At 39.0% G+C, this 21842-nt stretch overlaps 1 protein-coding gene and 1 pseudogene across 3 annotated transcripts in view; one reads left to right on the forward strand and one right to left on the reverse strand.

Moving 5' to 3' along the window:
• C3H4orf45 (chromosome 3 C4orf45 homolog) overlaps nt 1-21842 on the forward strand; it is a 131369-nt gene that overhangs the window by 25521 nt on the left and 84006 nt on the right. The window lies entirely within an intron of this gene.
• On the reverse strand, nt 2290-3148 carry LOC101003146 (annotated as a pseudogene). Its single transcript, XR_002522286.2, has one exon. The product of XR_002522286.2 is annotated as a proteasome activator complex subunit 2 pseudogene (transcript).

Consider the following 21842-nt stretch of genomic DNA (forward strand, 5'->3'; position numbering starts at 1 on the left):
ACCAACCAACCAACCAACCATACAAAGTAGTTAACAACATGCCCGCTAATATATCAGGGCACATATTTATTTCAGCATAGGGATTTTGCCCATGGTCTCTGCTGCAGAAGCAACCAGAAATCACAAGCAGTGGTTTTTGTTTTTTGTTTTTATTTATTTATTTATTTATTTATTTATTTATTTATTTATTTTTGTGACAAAGTCTCCTCTGTCATCCAGGCTGGAGCACAATGGTGCAATCACAACTCACTGCAGCTTTGACCTCCCAGACTCCTGGACTCAAGTGATCCACCCACCTCAGCCTCCCAAGTGGCTGGGACTACAGGTGTGCACCACTGTGTCTGGTTAACTTTTGTAATTTTGCATTTTTTTTTTTTTTAACAGAGATGAGGTTTTGCCATGTTGTCCAGGCTAGTCTCAAACCCCTGGGCTCAAGGGATCTGCCTGCCATAGCCTCCCAAAGTGCTAGGATTGCAGGCATGAATCACTGAGCCAAGCCAGTAGAACTCTTAACTAACCCTTATTAGAGCCTCTCAATAGCAACTGAAACATGGGGACATTTGAAGATAAAATTACCTTTCTATGCAAAAGAGCAGCAGCTTTGTGTCCTTTGTTGATTCTAGGAATATATAAATTGCAATTTCAGAGTCCATAATTAGATGCTTTAAAGAATGAGAACACCAACATGGCTAGTCTTGGTATACTAATTAATAAATGTTAGAAGTTACTTGGCACTTCTTCCCCTTCAGAAACAACAGCAAGAGCATAGGGCAGGAGTCCTCAAACATTATGCATCAAAATCACTTGGAGGGTTTGTTAAGACAGATTGCTAAGCCTCATTTTCATGGTTTCTTTCTTAGGAGATATGAGATGGGCCCTGAGATTTTGCATTTTTAAAAAGTTCCCCAATGATGCTTGTGCTGTTGGTCAGGGGATCACATTTGCAGAACCATTGGTATAATGGATGAATGAACACTGTATGAGAAGCCATGCTATAATCATGCAAAGTATTTATGTGAGTGGTGTGTGGGAGGCTGTTTGTACCTTCTTGAGAGAACCAATTATTATCATCTCTTTCTACATTATTGTGTGACATCACGCAATAGTTTGGCATTGACCATGTTGGAAATGTTTACACCACAGAAACTGGTAAATGCTAAAACCATAGCTTTTTCTCTTGAGACCCCAGTAAACCACTGCTATAGACTCAAAGCAGAATGAAAATATTGAATGATCGAATGTCTAATGCAATGTTCCTCAAATTCACTTCATTCATGGTTTTACTGAATGCTTCTTGAGTCCTGGCTACATAACCACAGCAATATTTTTTCAATTATAATGTGTTAAAAAGGCTTAACAGGAATGGAATTCATGAAATAAATTGTATTCCTGGATTAAAGAAGACAATGCAATATTGTTTTATTTACTAATTATTTAAGAATAGTCAACATCTGATCCACTTTATAAATGTGTATTAAAATTATAACACGAAAATGAACATAGTGATTATTAAATATATGTACAATACTAGTTCGTCATCATCTAACATTTACCAACTGCTTCAAATGGGCACTGTCATAATTCTTTATATGAATTATCTCAATTTCTTTTTCTTTTGAGATGGAGTCTCGTTCTGTCACCCAGGCAGGAGTGCAGTGGCACGATCTTGGCTCACTGCAACCTCTGCCTCCTGGGTTCAAGCAATTCTCCTGCCTCAACCTCCTGAGTGGCTGGGATTATAGGCGTGCGCCACCACATCTGGCTAATTTTTGCATTTTTAGTAGAGATGGGGTTTCACCATGTGCTTGTCTCGAACCCCTGACCTCAGGTGATCCACCCGCCCCGGCCTCCCAAAGTGCTGGGATTATAGGCATGAGCCACCGCGCCCGACCGAATTATCTCAATTCTTACAAAAGTCTGTGATGTAGATATGTTATCCCCCACCTTACAGATAAAAAACTGAGTCCCAGTAACAGGTGTATGATACTGAGGTATCAATGTGTATATGAAAGAGGCTGGCATGTATCAGATGATCTCATAGGTAATGTCCTGGAAACCTCACATGTAGCATTTCTTTTTAAAAATTTCATACTGTATCTACTTATTTTAGAGAGAGTTCTCAGTATGTTGCCCAGGCAGGACTTGAGCTCCTAGGCTCAAGAAATCCTCCCAGCCCAGCCTCCCAAGTAGCTGGGACTACAGGTGCATGCCACTGTGCCAGGTGAAATATACCATTTCTTAAAGACACTTTACTGATAACTACATTGTTATTATGTAATTACCATATTCTTTTTTTTCCCCACACAACATATAGGTCATTTATTTTCCTTCTAGTCCTGGGTTCAGTGCATAGATGGCTTCTCTTCACCCTTTGTGTTGACAATTTTCTGCAGGTTGCTGCTGCTGATATGATAAACCTCAGCATAGAAGGTCCTGAGGTCTAGCACCATGGCCCTGAGCTCCCCATAGGCTGCCTCATCTCACTGGTGCACCGAGGCCCGGTAGTCCATTACATGAGTCTCCTTGGAGACCTTGGCCACAGCATCCCGACGTTCTAAGAAGTACTTGGAAATGGTTGTCTGGAAAGCTTCCACTTTGGTCTTGATGGCATTCACCCTCTCCAGCACCTTCTCCTGGATTGCTACCCCAAAATCATTTCCATCTTCAATCTTGCAGATCAGGTGCTGGATCCATGTGATCACCAGAATGCATTTCTCTTTGAGACTCCAGACTTCTGGCTTAACCAGGACAAGCAGGAACAGGACCTTCTCATTCCTAGGGAGAAATCCACACTTAGGAACTTCTTTCATCTCCTGCTTATCTGTTTCCATCTCATCATCCTCGGGTGGAGGGCCTGGGATGGGATGTCCAGTGGGGCCCGGAGGGAAGTCAGGTCAGCCACATTGAGGGAGTACTCTTGCAAGAGCTGATTCAGGTATATGATTTTCTGTGGCAAGAATCTATAGAGGAATTCCTCAGCCTCCTGGAAAAGATTCTGCCTGAAGATCTCCACCTGTTTACAGGCCTCCCCTGTCAGACACACCCCACACGGCTTGGCCATATGCTGCTTCAATTGCTAGATCTCTGGCCTCCTAATTACCATATTCTTAAATATATTTTAAATACATTTTAGAAGAAAATACTGCCGGCATCAAAACTTTCACAGAACAATATTAGAACAACACCGGCATTCTAGGGAAAACAATGTTAGCCATCGGCTTAATGGCGTTAAACTGTAATAACTTTACCAATCCTAACCCTTCTCTTTTGAGCTTTGCCTCTCAAAGGGAGGAACTTCAGCCCTCATTTGTGGTGGGTGGACATTATCAATGCTTGCCACTTTGACTCCCCGATTTCTATGCTTCCCTGAGGTTGTCCTACCTGTGTTTGACATGTTTTAAATTTATGTATTATTAGTAAGTTATTGGCAATCTGTGATTGCTCTGACTTTAAAACCTCTGTTTTTAAGTTTCTTTTGTATCTCTTTGATACAACCAGGATGCATCCTTGGGATTTCTATCTGTCACCACTTAGTATCATCTTCAATTCAGCTTTTTCATGTTCACTATTTTGTTCAAAGCTGTAATATGACCAAAAATGAGTATTAGGTTGAATGAAAACCTTGGAAACTTGGATGTCAGCATGTACAACATATCCTGTAGGGAGTGTAATCTCACTTTAAAAGGGATCCAACTGTGAGCAATTAGCTATAGAAAGCTGGGGGGCAGGTTTCAGGGATGAGTAACAAGTCGAACTTTACATTGCATTGGCAGGGTGTGGTACATTTTCCCACAGGTTAAAGCCACTAGCTTTTCATCTTGCATAAACATGGTTGCTCAAATTGGTTTCACTTTGGACTTCTGAATGACCCTTCTATACTGCTTCTGTCTGACTCTTCAGCCAGTTATGTACACTAAAAACCTCTCCCTCTTTAACAAATATTGCAACAAGTTTTCCAAATCTTAATGAGCCACAGTTATAATTATCCACCAGCTTTAATTACTGTAGAATTTCACAAGTTTCTAAACTTCAGACCAACACTATTCAACAGAAACATAATTCGAACCACATACATAATTGAACATTTTCTAATAGCTACATTAAAAAATTAAAAGAGGGTCAGGCGCGGTGGCTCATGCCTGTAATCCCAGCCTTTGGGAGGCCAAGGCAGGCGGATCACTTGAAGTCAGAAGTTCAAGACCAGCCTGGCCAACATGGCGAAACCCTGTCTCTACTAAAAATACAAAAATTAGCTGGGCGTGGTGGTGCACGCCCGTAGTCCCAGCTACTCGGGAGGCTAAGGCAGGAGAATCACTCGAACCTGGGAAATGGAGGTTGCAGTGAGCCAAGATTGCGCCACTGCCCTCCAGCCTGGGCAACAGAGTGAAACTCCCTCTTAAAAAATTAAAACAGGTAAAAATAACTTTAATAATGTATTTTGTTTAATCCAATAAATCCAAATAGTTATCACTTTAATATGAAATCAATATTGAAAGTTATTAACAAAATGTTTTACATTCTTTCTTTTGTACTAAGTATGTCAAATCTGGTGTGTACTTTCGACTTATAGCACATCTCAGTTTGGACTAGCCACAATAACACATGTGGCTAGTGGCTGCTCCATCGGAAAGTATAGTTGTAGACTTGTTAAAACACAGATTAATATTATCTTGGAACATCCATATATCCAAACACGCTAGTTGATGGTTTTTTTGTTGTTGTTGTTATTGTTTTGTTTTGTTTTGAGATGGAGTTTCACTCTCGTTCCCCAGGCTGGAGTGCAATGGTGTGATCTTGGCTCACTGCAACCTCCGCCTCCCAGGTTTAAGCAATTATCCTGCCCCATCCTCCCGAGTAGCTGGGATTATAGACGCCCACCACCACGCCCGGCTAATTTTTGTATTTTTTAGTAGAGATGGGGTTTCACCATGTTGGCCAGGCTGGTTGACTTTTTTTTTTTTTTTGAGACAGAGTCACACTGTGTCACCCAGGATGGAGTGCAATGGTGCAATCTCAGCTCTCTGTAACCTCTGCCTCCTGGGTTCAAGGGATTCTCCTGCCTCAGCTTCTTGAGTAGCTGGGATTACAGGCTTGTACAACCATGCCTGGCTGATTTTTGTATTTTTAGTAGAGACGGGGTTTCACCATGTTGGTCAGGTTGATCTCGAACTCCTGACCTCATGATCCACTTGCCTCAGCCTCCCAAAGTGCTGGGATTACAGGCATGAGCCACTGTGCCCAGCTGATGGTCTTTTTTAAGCTAAGTTTCTGGAAGAGAATATTAATTAAACAGCCTGGGCAACAAGAGCAAAACTCCATCTCAAAAAAATGAAACAAAACAAAACAAACAAAAAAACAAACCACTCTTGACCTGGTAGCTTTAATATCAGATCATATAATTAATAGGATGAATAATAATGAATTAATTATGGTAGAAAACAGCTTGCAACTTACTGTGTATAAATAAAAGTGAGTAAATTTATTGAAATTGTGACCCAGTGCAAAAATAGAACAACCATGTTAGGTGCCAGAATTCCCATTATTATTTATAATCAGGTAGAGTCTACCCAGGCTAGGAATCTAGGAACTCATAGAGTGGCTCTTGATTATTTTCACATTTAACAAAAAACTAATGAATACATCATGCCTGTAATCCCAGCACTTTGGGAGGCCAAGGCAGGTGGATTACCTGAGGTCAGGAGTTCGAGATAAGCCTGGCCACCATGGCAAAATCCCGTCTCTACTAGAAATACAAAAATTAGTAGGGCGTGGTGCTGTGGGCCTGTAATCACAGCTACTCGGGCTGAAGCGGGAGAATCGGTTGAACCTGGGAGGCGGAGGTTGCAGTGAGCCGAGATCGTGCCACTGCACTCCAGCCTGGGCAACAGAGCAAGGCTCCATCTCAAAAATAAAAATAAAAAAAAGAACACAGAATAGCTTCAGATAATCTCTAGTTCCTCTTCAAAATGGACTCAGCTCGGCCTGGGCAACATGGCAAAACCCTATCTCTACCAAAAAAGGAACAAAAAATTAGCCAGGTGTGTTGGCACATACCTGTGGTCCCAGCTACTTGGGAGGCAGAGGTGGAAGGATCACCTGAGCCCGAGAGGTAGAGGTTGCAGTGAGCCAAGACTGCACCACTGTGCTCCAGCCTGGGTAACAGTAAGACCCCATCTCAAAAGATAAAACAAAACAACAACAAAAGAACCCAAAATGGACTCTGCTGGTGATGACTCGTCAAAAGTCTGTGGATAAGTCTAAGTTCCTTTTCTGTGTCCAGCATTTTCTTATCTGGTCTAGGTTAGAATGTTCTTGTCCCCATCAGCATTCACAGAGCCTTTATTTATTTATTTTTTCACTAAATTTTCATTAAACTTTTTCACTAATTTTTTTTTTCACTAAAATCTTTTTTTTTAATTTTTTTTATTATTATACTTTAGTTCTAGGGTACATGTGCTCAACGTGCAGCTTTGTTACATGTGTATATATGTGCCATGTTGGTGTGCTATACCCATTAACTCGTCATTTACATTAGGTATATCTCCTAATGCTATCCCTCCCCGCTCTCCCCACCCCACGACAGGCCCCGGTGTGTGATGTTCCCCTTCCTGTGTCCAGGTGATCTCATTGTTCAATTCCCACCTATGAGTGAGAACATGTGGTGTTTGGTTTTCTGTTCTTGCAATAGTTTGCTGAGAATGATGGTTTCCAGCTGCATCCATGTCCCTACAAAGGACACAAACTCATCCTTTTTATGGCTGCATAGTATTCCATGGTGCATATGTGCCACATTTTCTTAATCTAGTCTGTCACTGATGAACATTTGGGTTGGTTCCAAGTCTTTGCTATTGTGAATAGTGCTGCAGTAAACATACATGTGCATGTGTCTTTATAGCAGCATGATTTATAATCCTTTGGGTATACACCCAGTAATGGGATGGCTGGGTCAAATGGTATTTCTAGTTCTAGATCCTTGAGGAATCGCCACACTGTTTTCCACAATGGTTGAACTAGTTTACAGTCCCACCAACAGTGTAAAAGTGTTCCTATTTCTCCACATCCTCTCCAGCACCTGTTGTTTTCTGATTTTTTAATGATTGCCATTCTAACTGGTGTGAGATGGTATCTCATTGTGGTTTTGATTTGCATTTCTCTGATGGCCAGTGATGATGAGCATTTTTTCATGTGTCTGTTGGCTGTATGAATGTCTTCTTTTGAGAAGCGTCTGTTCATATCCTTTGCCCACTTTTTGATGGGGTTGTTTGCTTTTTCCTTGTAAATTTTTTGAATTCTTTGTAGGTTCTGGATATTAGCCCTTTGTCAGATGAGTAGATTGCAAGAATTTTCTCCCATCCTGTAGGTTGCCTGTTCACTCTGGTGGTAGTTTCTTTTGCTGTGCAGAAGCTCTTTAATTTAATTAGATCCCGTTTGTCAATTTTGACTTTTGTTGCCATTGCTTTTGGTGTTTTAGACATGAAGTCCTTGCCCATGCCTATGTCCTGAATGGTATTACCTAGATTTTCTTCTAGGGTTTTTATGGCTTTAGGTCTAACATTTACATCTCTAATCCATCTTGAATTAATTTTTGTATAAGGAGTAAGGAAAGCATCCATGGCTAGCCAATTTTCCCAGCACCATTTATTAAATAGGGAATCCTTTCCCCCTTTCTTGTTTTTGTCAGGTTTGTCAAAGATCAGATGGCTGTAGATGTGTAGTATTATTTCTGAGGGCTCTGTTCTGTTCCATTGGTCTATATCTCTGTTTTTGGTACCAGTACTATGCTGTTTTGGTTACTGTAGCCTTGTACTATAGTTTGAAGTCAGGTAGCGTGATGCCTCCAGCTTTGTCCTTTTGGCTTAGGATTGTCTTGGCAATGCGGGCTCTTTTTTGGTTCCATATGAACTTTAAAGTTTTTTCCAATTATGTGAAAATAGTCATTGGTAGCTTAATGGGGATGGCATTGAATCTATAAATTACCTTGGGCAGTATGGCCATTTTCACAATATTGATTCTTTCTTTCCATGAGCATGGTATGTTCTTCCATTTGTTTGTGTCCTCTTTTATTTCACTGAGCAGTGGTTTGTAGTTCTCCTTGAAGAGGTCCTTTACATCCCTTGTAAGTTGGATTCCTAGGTATTTTATTCTCTTTGAAGCTATTGTGAATGGGAGTTCATTCATGATTTGGCTCTCTGTCTGTTACTGGTGTATAAGAATGCTTGTGATTTTTGCGCATTGATTTTGTATCCTGAGACTTTGCTGAAGTTTCTTATCAGCTTAAGGAGATTTTGGGCTGAGACAATGGGGTTTTCTAAATATACAATCATGTCATCTGCAAACAGGGACAATTTGACTTCTTTTCCTAACTGAATACCCTTGATTTCTTTCTCTTGCCTGATTGCCCTAGCCAGAACTTCTAACACTATGTTGAATAGGAGTGGTGAGAGAGGGCATCCCTGTCTTGTGCCAGTTTTCAAAGGGAATGCTTCCAGTTTTTGCCCATTCAGTATGATATTGGCTGTGGGTTTGTCATAAATAGCTCTTATTATTTTGAGATACATTCCATCAATACCAAATTTATTGAGAGTTTTTAGCATGAAGGGCTGTTGAATTTTGTCAAAGGCCTTTTCTGCATCTATTGAGAAAATCGTGTGGTTTTTGTCTTTGGTTCTGTTTATATGCTGGATTACGTTTATTGATTTGCGTATGTTGAACCAGCCTTGCATCCCAGGGATGAAGCCCACTGGATCATGATGGATAAACTTTTTGATGTGCTGCTGGATTCGGTTTGCCAGTATTTTATTGAGGATTTTTGCATTGATGTTCATCAGGGATATTGGTCTAAAATTCTCTTTTTTTGTTGTGTCTCTGCCAGGCTTTGGTATCAGGATGATGTTGGCCTCATAAAATGAGTTAGGGAGGATTCCCTCTTTTTCTATTGATTGGAATAGTTTCAGAAGGAATGGTACCAGCTCCTCCTTGTACCCTTGGTAGAATTCTGCTGTGAATCCATCTGGTCCTGGATTTTTTTTAGTTGGTAGGCTATTAATTATTGCCTCAATTTTAGAGCCTGTTGTGGGTCTATTCAGGGATTCAACTTCTTCCTGGTTTAGTCTTGGGAGAGTGTAAGTGTCTAGGAAATTATCCATTTCTTTTAGGTTTTCTAGTTTATTTGCGTAGAGGTGTTTATAGTATTCTCTGATGGTAGTTTGTATTTCTGTGGGGTTGGTGGTGATATCCCCTTTATCATTTTTTATTGCATCTATTTGATTCTTCTCTCTTTTCTTCTTTATTAGTCTTGCTAGCAGTCTATCAATTTTGTTGATCTTTTCAAAAAAACCAGCTCCTGGATTCATTGATTTTTTTTGGAGGGTTTTTTATGTCTCTATCTCCTTCAATTCTGCTCTGATCTTAGTTATTTCTTACCTTCTGCTAGCTTTCGAATGTGTTTGCTCTTGCTTCTCTAGTTCTTTTAATTGTGATGTTAGAGTGTCAATTTTAGATCTTTCCTGCTTTCTCTTATGGGCATTTAGTGCTATAAATTTCCCTCTACACACTGCTTTAAATGTGTCCCAGAGATTCTGGTATGTTGTATGTTTGTTCTCATTGGTTTCAAAGGACATATTTATTTCTGCCTTCATTTCGTTATGTACCCAGTAGTCATTCAGGAGCAGGTTGTTCAGTTTCCGTGTAGTTGAGTGGTTTTGATTGAGTTTCTTAGTCCTGAGTTCTAGTTTGATTGCACTGTGGTCTGAGAGACAGTTTGTTATAATTTCTGTTCTTTTACATTTGCTGAAGAGTGCTTTACTTCCAACTATGTGGTCAATTTTGGAATAAGTACGACGTGGTGCTGAGAAGAATGTATATTCTGTTGATTTGGGGTGGAGAGTTCTGTAGATGTCTATTAGGTCCGCTTGGTACAGAGTTGAGTTCAATTCCTGGATATCCTTGTTAACTTTCTGTCTTGTTGATCTGTATAATGATGACAGTGGGGTGTTAAAGTCTCCCATTATTATTGTATGGGAGTCTAAGTCTCTTTGTAAGTCTCTAAGGACTTGCTTTATGAATCTGGGTGCTCCTGTATTGGGTGCATATATATTTAGGATAGTTAGCTCTTCCTGATGAATTGATCTCTCTACCATTAAGTAATGGCCTTCTTTGTCTCTTTTGATCTTTGATGGTTTAAAGTTTGTTTTATCAGAGACTAGTATTGCAACTCCTGCTTTTTTTTTGTTTTCCATTTGCGTGGTAGATCTTCCTCCATCCCTTTATTTTGAGCCTATGTGTGTCTCTGCATGAGAGATGGGTCTCTGTGCAAACTGATGGGTCTTGACTCTTTATCCAAGTTGCCAGTCTGTGTCTTTTAATTGGAGCATTTAGTCCATTTACATTTAAAGTTAATATTGTTATGTGTGAACTTGATCCTGTCATTATGATATTAGCTGGTTATTTTGCTCATTAGTTGATGCAGTTTCTTCCTAGCATCAATGGACTTTACATTTTGGCATGTTTTTGCAATGGCTGGTACCGGTTATTCCTTTCCATGTTTAGTGCTTCCTTCAGGATCTCTTATAGGGCAGGCCTGGTGGTGACAAAATCTCTAAGCATTTTCTTGTCTGTAAAGAATTTTATTTCTCCTTCACTCTTGAAACTTAGTTTGGCTGGATATGAAATTCTGTGTTGAAAATTCTTTTCTTTAAGAATGTTGAATATCGGCCCCCACTCTCTTCTGGCTTGTAGAGTTTCTGCCGAGAGATCTGCTGTTAGTCTGATGGGCTTCCCTTTGTGGGTAACCCGACCTTTCTCTCTAGCTGCCCTTAACATTTTTTCCTTCATTTCAACTTTGGTGAATCTGACAAGTATGTGTCTTGGAGTTGCTCTTCTTGAGGAGTATCTTTGTGGCGTTCTTTGTATTTCCTGAATTTGAATATTGGCCTGCCTTACTAGGTTGGGGAAGTCCTCCTGGATGATATCCTGAAAAGTGTTTTCCACCTTGGTTCCATTTTCCCCCTCAGTTTCAGGCACGCCAATCAGACGTAGATTTGGTTTTTTCACATAATCCCATATTTCTTGGAGGGTTTGTTCATTTCTTTTTCCTTTTTTTTCTGTAGACTTCTCGTCTCGCTTCATTTCATTCTTTTGATCTTCAATCATTGATACTCTTTCTTTCAGTTGATCAAGTCGATTACTGAAGCTTGTGCATTTGTCACGTAGTTCTCGTGTCATGGTTTTTATCTCTGTCAGTTCGTTTATGGCCTTCTCTGCATTGATTATTCTAGTTATCCATTCTTCCATTCTTTTTTCAAGATTTTTAGTTTCTTTGCACTGGGTATGTAGCTCCTCAGTTGAAAATGCAGAAATCACCCGTCTTCTGTGTCGCTCACGCTGGGAGCTGGAGGCTGGAGCTGTTCCTATTCGGCCATCTTGGGCACCACTATCTTTTCACTAAAATCTTATTTTTGCCTTTTACATCCTGGGGAATGGTAGTTTGAGCTGCCATTCTGACCGTGTTAGCTGAATGGTTAGCATTTCTAGTAGCTGTGTTCTCTTTAAAGAGGAGTATTTTTCTGTCTACCTTGATAATGGGAAGGAGATTTAAAGCCCTCTTTTGTGGAAGAAAAAATGTCTTTCTTTTATAGAGTGAAATGAAATCTGATCTCTTTCATCTCTTTGGCACCATGACACTTCCTGTGTACAATCATTAAACATTTCACACAAGGGTAGTTCAGGTCACTGATTTTAATTATTGGAGGCGCCATACTGTACAGCCTACAATAGCATTAGCATAGTAGAAGATAACGGACATGAGGGAAAGTGACAGAAATAACAGAAGTGGCTAGAAGGTACATAATATAGTGATAATAGCTATCATCGGGCATCTATTATGTGCCCGGTATAGGATTTAGACATGCCTCACATATGCTACATACAATACCTTACTTAATTCTTACAACAAATAAATGAGGTTGTTAGATGTGGTTTTATTTTTCAGATAAAGAAACTGAGCCTGAGAGATGGTGTTTTGAAGAAGGTTATGAGCCTATTATGAAATAGGGTTTAGCTGGAGTATGGCCCATTCTCTTTTCTCCACATCATGCTGTCTCCCAATAAAGCAAAACAAATGAAAAAGGAAATGATTTGCTGTAAACCAATTGCAAACCACAAGAAACAGTGAATGAAAGGTCACAGGGTGAATTACACAGAGAGTGTTATAAACTTGGCAGGGAGAAATAAAATGTTTTATCATTTCTCTGTATGGCAGAGGGGGAGGAAAAAAATGGAAGGAACAGCAAAAACAATGGTTTCCTGAGGTGATCATAAATGTGCTTCCACAGAAAATGACGTTTCAGAGGAACAGTGGAAATTGAAGAAGCAGGAAGGACTGAATATATGGAAGTGATAGACAAGAATGATTAGGAGACCAGAGAGAGAGAAAAAAGTAATTCAGGTAACCATCATAGCACTACCTTTCAAACTTTTCTGACTGCAGTCACAGTAAGAAATGCATTCTACGTAGGTACCCAGTTAACAACACTGCGTGTGTGTACGCATGTGTGTGTGTGTGTGTGTGTGTAGTGTTATATATCATTAAAACAATGGTGCAAAAGCAATTTAGTGAAAAGCGATAGTCTTTTACAAATGGTGCTAAAATAACTGGATATACATATACAAAAATAATTGAACTTCATATCTCTTCTTATATACAAAAATGGACTTGAAACAGGTCACGGACCTATATATATAAACCTAAAACTATAAAACTTCTAAAAGAAAACATAGGAGAAAATCTTTGTGATCTTAGATTAGACAAAGATTATTTAGACTGGGCACAGTAGCTCATGCTTGAGGCCAGGAGTTGAGACCAACCTGGGCCACATAATGAGATCCCATCTCTACAAAAAATACTTTTTATGACAAAATAATTTTTAGGTATAACACCTATGGCATGATCCATTAAATAATAAATTAATAAAGTAAACTTTATCAAAATTAAAAACTTCTGCTCTTCACAAGACAATTTCAAAAATGAAACTATAAGCACAGATTAGAAGAAAATATTTGCAAGGTACATATCTGATAAAGGACTTGTATTCAGAGCATATAAAATACTCTTGGTCTAATATCCAGCATCTATAAGGAACAGAAACAAATTTACAAGAAAAAACCAAACAACCCCATTAAAAAGTGGGCAAGTGACAAGAATACTTTTCTAAAGAAGACATACATGTGTTCAAGAAGCATATGAAAAAAAGCTCAATATCACTGATCATTAGAGAAATGCAAATCAAAACCACAATAAGATACTATGTAACACCAGTCAGAATCGCTATCATTAAAAAGTCAAAAAATAACAGATGCTGGCAAGGTTGCAGAGAAAAGGGAACACTTGTTGGTTGGAGTGTAAATTAGTTCAACCATTGTGGAAAGCAGGGTGGCACTTCCTCAAAGAGCTAAAAACAGAACTGCAATTTGATGCAGCAATCCCATTACTGGGTATAAAACCAGTGGAATATAAATTAGTATATCATAAAGACACGTGCACACAAATGTTCATTGCAGCACCACTCACAATAGCAAAGACATGGAATCAACCTAAATGCCCATTAATGATAGATTGAATAAAGAAAACATGGTGCATATACAACATGGAATACTACACAGCCATAAGGAAGAGTGAGATCATGTCTTTTGTGGGAACGTGGATGGAACTGGAGGCCATTAGCCTTAGCAAACTAATGCAGGAATAGAAAACCAAATACTGCATGTTCTCACTTATAAGTGGGAGCTAAATGATGAGAACTCACAGACACAAGGAAGAGAACAACAGCCTACTTGAGGGTAGAGGATGGGAGGAGGGAGAGGAGCAGAAAAAGTAACTATTGGGTACTAGGCTTAGTACCTGGGTGACAAAATAATCTGTACAACGAACCCTCATGACATGAGTTTACCTGTATAACAAACTTGCACATGTACCCCCAAACCTAAAATAAAAGTTTTTTAAAAAGCTTAACTCTCAATAAGAAGACGAGACAATTAAGAAATGGGCAAAATATTTGAACACTTCACTAAAGAAAATATATGGATAGCAAATAAGCAAAAGATCCTCTACATGATTAGTCATTAGAGATTGCAAATTAAAACTGCAATGAGGTATCACTACATACCTATTAGAATGCACTAATTAAGAAGACCAAGTGTTGGTAAAGATGTGGAGAAAATAGAACTCTCATACACTGCTAGTGGGAATGTAAAAATGACACAACTACTATTGAATCAATTTGGAAGTTCCTTTACAAATTTATACATCTACCATATGATCCAGCCATTGCACTTGAGTTATTTACCCAAGATAAATGAAAACAAATGTCCATAAAAAGGTTTATACACAAATGTTCATAGCAGTTTTATACAGCCCCAAATTGAAAAGAAACTCAAAGTCCATCAACAGGTAAATGTTACATATCTGTACAATAGAATATTACTCAGCAATTAAAAGGAATAAACTATTGTTACACGTTATAATTCGGATGATCTCAAAATAATTATGCTTAGTGTAAGAAGCCAGACAAGCCGGGCCCGGTGGCTCACTCCTGTAATCCCAGCACTTTGGGAGGCCAAGTTGGGAGGCCAAATTGGGTGATAGGAGTTTGAGACCAGCCTGGCCAACATGGTGAAACCAAATCTCTACTAAAAATACAAAAACTAGCCGAGTGTGGTGGTCGGCACCTGTAATCTCAGCTACTAGGGAGACTGAGGCAGGAGAATGTTTGAATCCAGGAGGCGGAGGTTGCAGTGAGCGGAGATTGCGCCACTGCACTCCAGCCTGGGCAACCGAGCAAGACTCCCTCTCAAAAAAAATAAATAAATAAAAGCCAGACAAAAGAGGGTGCTTACTGTACGATTTGATGCCATTTCGATCAAATTCTAGAAACCGTAAACTAATCTACAGTAACAGAAAGCAGAAAAGTGATTGCCTGGGTATGGGAAAAATGACAGATATGTTCTTCATCTTAAATGTAGTGAGAATCCATGGATAGAGCTGCTCGATTTCACAAATAAAAACATAGAGTGGCCAGTAAAATTTGAATTTCAGATGAATAAATTTTTTAGTATAAGTATGTACCATGCAAATGTCTGGGACATACTTATACTAAAAATGATTCATTGTTTATCTGAAATCCAAATTTAACTGGGAATTCTGTACTTTAAATCTGATGACCCTGTTCATGTGTGTACATATATGTAAAAATGTACAGATGTATGCTTCAAATATGTGCAATTTATTGTATGTCAATTACATCTCAATACAGCTGGCTTAAAAAAAAAAAAAAGAAAGAAATTGAAGTTAACCAAGGAAGATGAAATGACTTTCCCAAGTTCTCTATGCCAATGGCAGCAAGGTCAAAACCAAAATCTTAATTGCCATTTTTCCCTGTTCAAGTGCTCTATTATACCAAGTAGTTTCTAAAAAAATAAAAAAATTTTTAAAAAAAGTGTTTATTTACAGGGATGGGAAAATAAATCCTCAAAGTAAGAATATTCAGATAAAGACATTTAATTTGTAAATCTTTACTCTCATGTGGCTTTACCCACCTACTATTTCACCTGTTTATAAATCCATTTTACAAGCTAAGTGCTGCAGCATAGTGAAATCCATTTTTGGAATGAATAAGGAGTCACTTTATTTCTGTCTTCTCAATGATCAGGAAGCACAGCCAATTCCCTGGGTGTCTTAAAGTAGAGAAGGGCAAAGGTTTTACAAAAGAGATAGCAAAAAAATGTAAAGATTATCTATCTGTTGATTATGGCTTACTTGCTTTCCACAATTAAATATTTCTCAATAATCCAGATAGCAGGTTCACATGTTTTTCTTACAGCATACTTTTAGCTATTTTCCTTTTATTATGTATTTACAAGGTTGAGAAATACCACTTACTGGTCTAAATTACCCTGGCCTAAATTGAAGTCACTTACTGCCATCGAGAAATAGACAAGCCCTTCCTAATGTACTGTTTATCTAGGGAATTGCCACATTTCATCCAGGCTAAAAGTGTCATTTTCATAAATTACATTTAACTTGTCTATAATTGTGATGCTCTTTGCTATCAATGCCTACATTTAAAGTGGTAAATTTATTTTCTCTTTTTGAAGCAAAGCTAGTATTAAGTCAATGGTACTTTTTTTTTTTTTTTTTTTTTTTTAGACAGGGTCTCACTCTGTCTCCCAGACTAGAGTGCAGTGGCACGATCTTGGCTCACTGCAGGCTCAAATTCCTGACCTCCTGGGCTCAAGCAATCCTCCAGCCTCAGCCTCTCAAGTAGCTGGGACCACAGGTGGATGCCACCACGCCCAGTTAATTTTTACATTTTTTTGTAGAGACAGGGTCTCACTATGTTTCCCAGGCTGGTCTTGAACTCCAGGACTCAAGTGATCCTCCTGTCTTGGCCTTCCAAAGTAGTCATGAGCCACCACGCCTGGCCTTAATGGTACATACGTTTTACAACCCATATTATTATAGAGTGGAGGACTGAGAGCACTATTTCTACCCAGTCCAGTGTTGGTTGTGCTCTGTGGATTACATCATAATTACCATCATTACTCAGAGCAATAAAACAGCAATGCATACCTCTCAGCTCTTTCCAGTGTGGGTAAAACCAGGGCGATTCTTACCTAATGTTATTTCCAATCTATCTGTATAATTTACTGTCTTCCCCACTTTTCTATTTTTTTATTGCGCTGGCAAATCTATTTTATATTCCCATCTTCTCACTGGTCATTTATACAACTCTAATAATGAGAAAACCAATGAACACAAAGGCAGAAATGATATGGGGCCAAACTGACACTGGCAATGTAGAGTCAAGCAAGACTCTCCATTGGGACCTCTTATTGTACAAATAAAAATACGCTCTTTTATGAATCTACAGAATAGTCTGTTTAAATGAAATACTTATTTTTGCAGTTATGTAATCAATTAAGTCTAATAAATAGAGAAGCTTCATTCATATCTAAAATATGCAAGAAGGAGGTGTAAGATAAAAGACAAATATGAAAACTGCTGTAGATCAGGATTTAGTAAACCATGCCTTGCGTGCCAAATCTGGCTTGCCACCTTTTTTTATACAGCTAAAAGTGAGCTTTCACTTTGTAAGTGGTTGAAAAAAATTAAAAGAAAAATCCCAACCCATAAAAACTATATAAAATTCTAATTTCAGTGTCCATAAATTATGTTTTATTAGAACACAGCCACACTTACTGGTTTACATATTGTCTACTGCAGTGACAGGGTTGAGGAGTTGTGATAGAGATTGTATGTATGACCTGTAGGCCTAAAACATTTAGTATCTGGCCTTTAAAAAAAAATGTGCTGACTTCTGCTCTAGATCAAGGAGTTTGATTATGGAGGCCAGGCACAGTGGCTCATGTCAGTAATCCCAGCACTTTGGGAGGCCGATGTGGGAGGATCACTTGAGGCCAGGAGTTTGACACCAGCCTGGGTAATATAGTAAGTCCTCCATATCTACCAAAAAAATTAAAAAATTAGCCAAGTGTGGAGGCCCATGCCTGTAATCACAACTACTTGGGAGGCTGAGGTGGGAGAATTATTTGAGCCCAGGAGTTCAAGGCTGCAGTGAGTCAGGATTGTGCCACTGCACTCCAGCCAGGGCAACAGAGTGAGACCCTGTCTCTAAACAATAACAACAATTAAAGAGCTTGAATATGGAGGAATACCAATAATTGCCCTCTCCCTTGCATTTTGTGAGGATAGCTTCTGACTGAGCCCCTGGCTTGCCTCCATTTCTTGGTATTGCTTTAGTATAAACCCATATCCTTGGCTGGGTGTCGTGGCTCACACCTGTAATCCCAGCACTTTCGAGGAGGGCAGATCACCTGAGGTCAGGAGCTTGAGACCAGCCTGACCAACATAGTGAAACCCTGTCTCTATTAAAATTACAAAATTAGCTGGGCGTGGTGGTGCATACCTGTAATCCCAGCTACTTCGGAGGCTGAAGCAGGAGAATTGCTGGAGCCCAGGAAGCAGAGGTTGCCATGAGCTGAGATTGTGCCATTGCACTCCAGCCTGGGCAACAAGAGCGAAGCTTCATCTCAAAACAAAACAAAACAAAACAAAACAAAAGCCATATCCACAAGTACGATAGTACAAACACCAAACTAATTATGATTTAGCTAGAAATGAAGACCAAAGAGGAGAAAAGAAGTAACTTCAAATAATTTTGTGTGGTCTTAAAAGTAAACTGCACAGCAGCAGTAAAAAGTTGCCTTGTGTCTGTATGTGTGTTTGTGTGTGTTTACTCTGAGGAATGTTTTCCTTTTTGCTTTGTAACTGATTACCCAGAGGCCAGCACACTCTTCTCCCTTTCCAGAGAGCCTCCATTTTTTGTTTGGGTGTCTACCCTGACCTCACATGACTCAGGATGAAATTCTGAATCATCCAAGCCAGTCATCGAAATTCCAGTTTCCTTGCCAGTGCTTGGTTTTAGGAAGAGACGAATGACTCAATCCTGGTGAATAAAATGAGAGAGGAATTTATCTGAGGTTTTCTAGGAAGGGCTTCCCCACTGATTGAACATACACACACCCTCTTGAACATCATTGTATCTGCCTGTGATACCTGAAACCGTGACAGCCTCCTAGGGACCTCCAGGGGAATTTGCCCGAGGTAAGGGGAGGGTGCAGTGCACACAGATGGAAAAGCCTGTGATTCTGAAGACATCATTGAGCTACTGAAGAAAGCAACCCCAGATTCCTCCTCCTGCCTCAGAAGATCTTATTATGGGACATAATTTTCCTTTATTGTTTAATCAATTTTGCAATGGATTTCCTATTACTTGCAGCACTCAAATGGATTTTTATTAGTTCTATATATACAAATCTTACTATTTTTTTTCATGAAATATCTAGAGCCTATCTATGTGAATAGTGAGAGTTTCTTATAATAAAATTGACTGTATCATGCACATTTATGCTAGGAAAATTGCAAGCCAAAATAAAGAAAATGTAATTTATTTGTTATATACTTAGGTTTTCCTTTCAGGAGAGATGAATATGCGGAGAGTCACTTGGTTGCAAAATTTTGTCAAGAGGGTCAGTTTTACTTTTCAACTAAAAGTCCAAGGATGTTTACAAAATTTTTTATTTTGTCTTCTTTCTCTACTGAACAGGAAAACTATGGAATTTTACATTTTTGATTACATCAGCAAATTTAATGAGCGAGCAGTCATTCTTTCAGCAAATATTACTAAGCATTGGCTTGGTGCATTGCACTGTCCAGAATGCAAAAGAGGTTCCAAAGCAAATGAGACATAGTATGAGTCTCTAATAGGGACTAATAAGGGGTTAACTGTCAAGCAAAGAGACAAGACACTACTCACAAAACGGCTAGGAAACCTCAGCACACAAATGAAACAGATCAAATTGTTTCAGTGAATAATAATGTTTGCCATGAAGGATAGAAAACGTTTTCCTTTTTTTTTTTTTGAGATGGAGTCTCACTCTGTTGCCAGGGTGGAGCGCAGTGGTGTGATCTCGGCTCACTACAAGCTCTGCCTCCCGGGTTCAAACGATTCTTCTGCCTCAGCCTCCCAAATAGCTGGGACTATAGGCACATGCCACTACACCCAGCTAATTTTTGTATTTTTAGTAAAGACAGGGTTTCACCATGTAGACCAAGATGGTCTCGATCTGTTGACCTCATGATCCACCTGCCTTGGCATCCCAAAATGCTGGGATTACAGGCATGAGCCACCACGCCCTGCTCAGCAAATGTTTTCTAAAGGAGGTGAGCATGGTCTTTAGATTGTATGGGAGACCAGAAAAACAGATGCCATGTCATAATGACCTTTGTTCCCACTGAGCCAGTATTGGGCACGTGGTAAGATGCCAAATATATTATTTAAGCCATCAGTTAAACTGTGCATAAGTATCAGGTGAATTCTCTAATTCTTTGTGACTGAATTCCAATTTATAATTTGAGGCATAATTATATCAGTTACCTAATTGACACAATAATCCCAAGAGTTTATTATTGGAAGCAGTTTGATTAGTAACCACTGCCCCTAATGCTTTCAGGTTGTCCACAGGAAAGTTTGACTACAAAAAAAAAAAAAAGAATAATAATGAAGTCCAGGCACAGGGGCTCATGCCTGTAATCCCCACACTTTGGGTGTTCAGAGTAGGAGGATTACTTGAGGCCAGGAATTCAAGATCACCCTGGGCAACACAGCAAGACCCTGTCTCTATTAAAAAGAAAAATGAAAAAAATGAGAAAGTTCATCATTTGAGAATAGAACTAAGGTATGTAGCAAGGATGCTTTTGCCTGCTGTTTATTCAGCTCATTCAGAAATTTGACAAACCGAGCCTTTCAGTTCTTTCAATGGTTAGACCCATTGCATAACTGTACCAACTGAATCGAAATGCAGCATTTAAACATTTTCCAGGCCATGAGTCCGTTCTGTGGTAAATGTCAGAATTGGAGAGCCTATTCACATTAGCAGTTGTAGTAATTAATCTCTAGCAGTATCTCCTTTTTTCTTCCCCCTATGTGCACATGTCAGACGTGCCCATTAGAGTTCATTTCATAGGTTCGAATCCCACCACCGCCCTCTGGCCTTTACCTTGGCTTGATTCCCCTGACAAGCCCAGCTGTTCTGCACTGCACATCTTCAAGGGGCAAATTATGCCTATGGTGTCAACAGATTATCAAATATACTTATTGAAACACTCATTTCCACGGTCCACTTGATTCCTTTTGATTTATTTCTTTGATGGGTTTCCATCTGGTCACTGAAATTGAGGACTGACCTCATGAGGCAATATTATAAAATGAAATAATATTCCTGTGAGCTCTCATCCTTCTATCTCTAAGTTTTAAAAATAAATGTAGTGAAAAGCAATTCTTCCTTTGACCTTACACTTAAGTATCTTAACATAAATCCCAGAATAGGAGGGTTTTAAGGCAGTTCTAGAAATTAAGTGGCTTGTTGGAAATTTAAAGAAGTGATTGCCTCTCACCCAATGTGACTTTATATATCTTCAGTCTTATAATAGAACTCTTTAATTCATGTGTTCAATCAACAATTCACTTATTTATTCAACATGCATTTCTTTTGTGGATCTCCTATGTTCAAAGCACAGTGCTGCCCATTAAGAATTAACAGAGATAAATAAGATACAACTCTTATCCTCCAAGAGCTTACAAATGAGGAAGATCCAGTAAATTTGATATAGAAAAGAAGAAGTGAAATTCAATGAAGCTACCATACTACATTGTGCTGAGTGTTTAATTTTGACTTGAGGGGATTAGATATGTTCTCCATAGATGGAAGCATTTGCAATAAGCCTTGTAGGGTTTGGTTTAACAATGAGAAAAGGTTATGGAAGGTATTATGGTCTGATTAAGAAGACACTATTCTGCAATCCTGAGAAATCTGAATGGAAATAAATTCCCAAGCGCTGGAGAAAATTATTTCATGTTTTTAAGGAAAGGAAGTGTTTAATGTTATCTGAGTTTTAAATCACTCTTGACAGCTGTATAGAAGATGGATTAGAAAGGAGAGAAACTAGAGCCAAGACTAGTTAAGGAGGCTGTGGTGATAATCCAGATGATGAAGAATTGTTTATTTCTAGCACCTGCCTCTCAAAGAATGCCAGTTTCATAAAGGCAACGGCCTTTGTTTTTTTCACTGCTATATTCCAAGCACTCAGAACAGTGCCTGACATGTAGTAGCTGTTCATAAGTACGTGTTGAATAAATGAATAAATCAGTGAAAGATAAATGAATGAAGTAAAGGAGACAATGACACTGCAGAGAATCCCAGTAATA

Source organism: Papio anubis, chromosome 3 (genome assembly GCF_008728515.1).
Source record: "Papio anubis isolate 15944 chromosome 3, Panubis1.0, whole genome shotgun sequence".
NCBI lineage: Eukaryota > Metazoa > Chordata > Mammalia > Primates > Cercopithecidae > Papio > Papio anubis.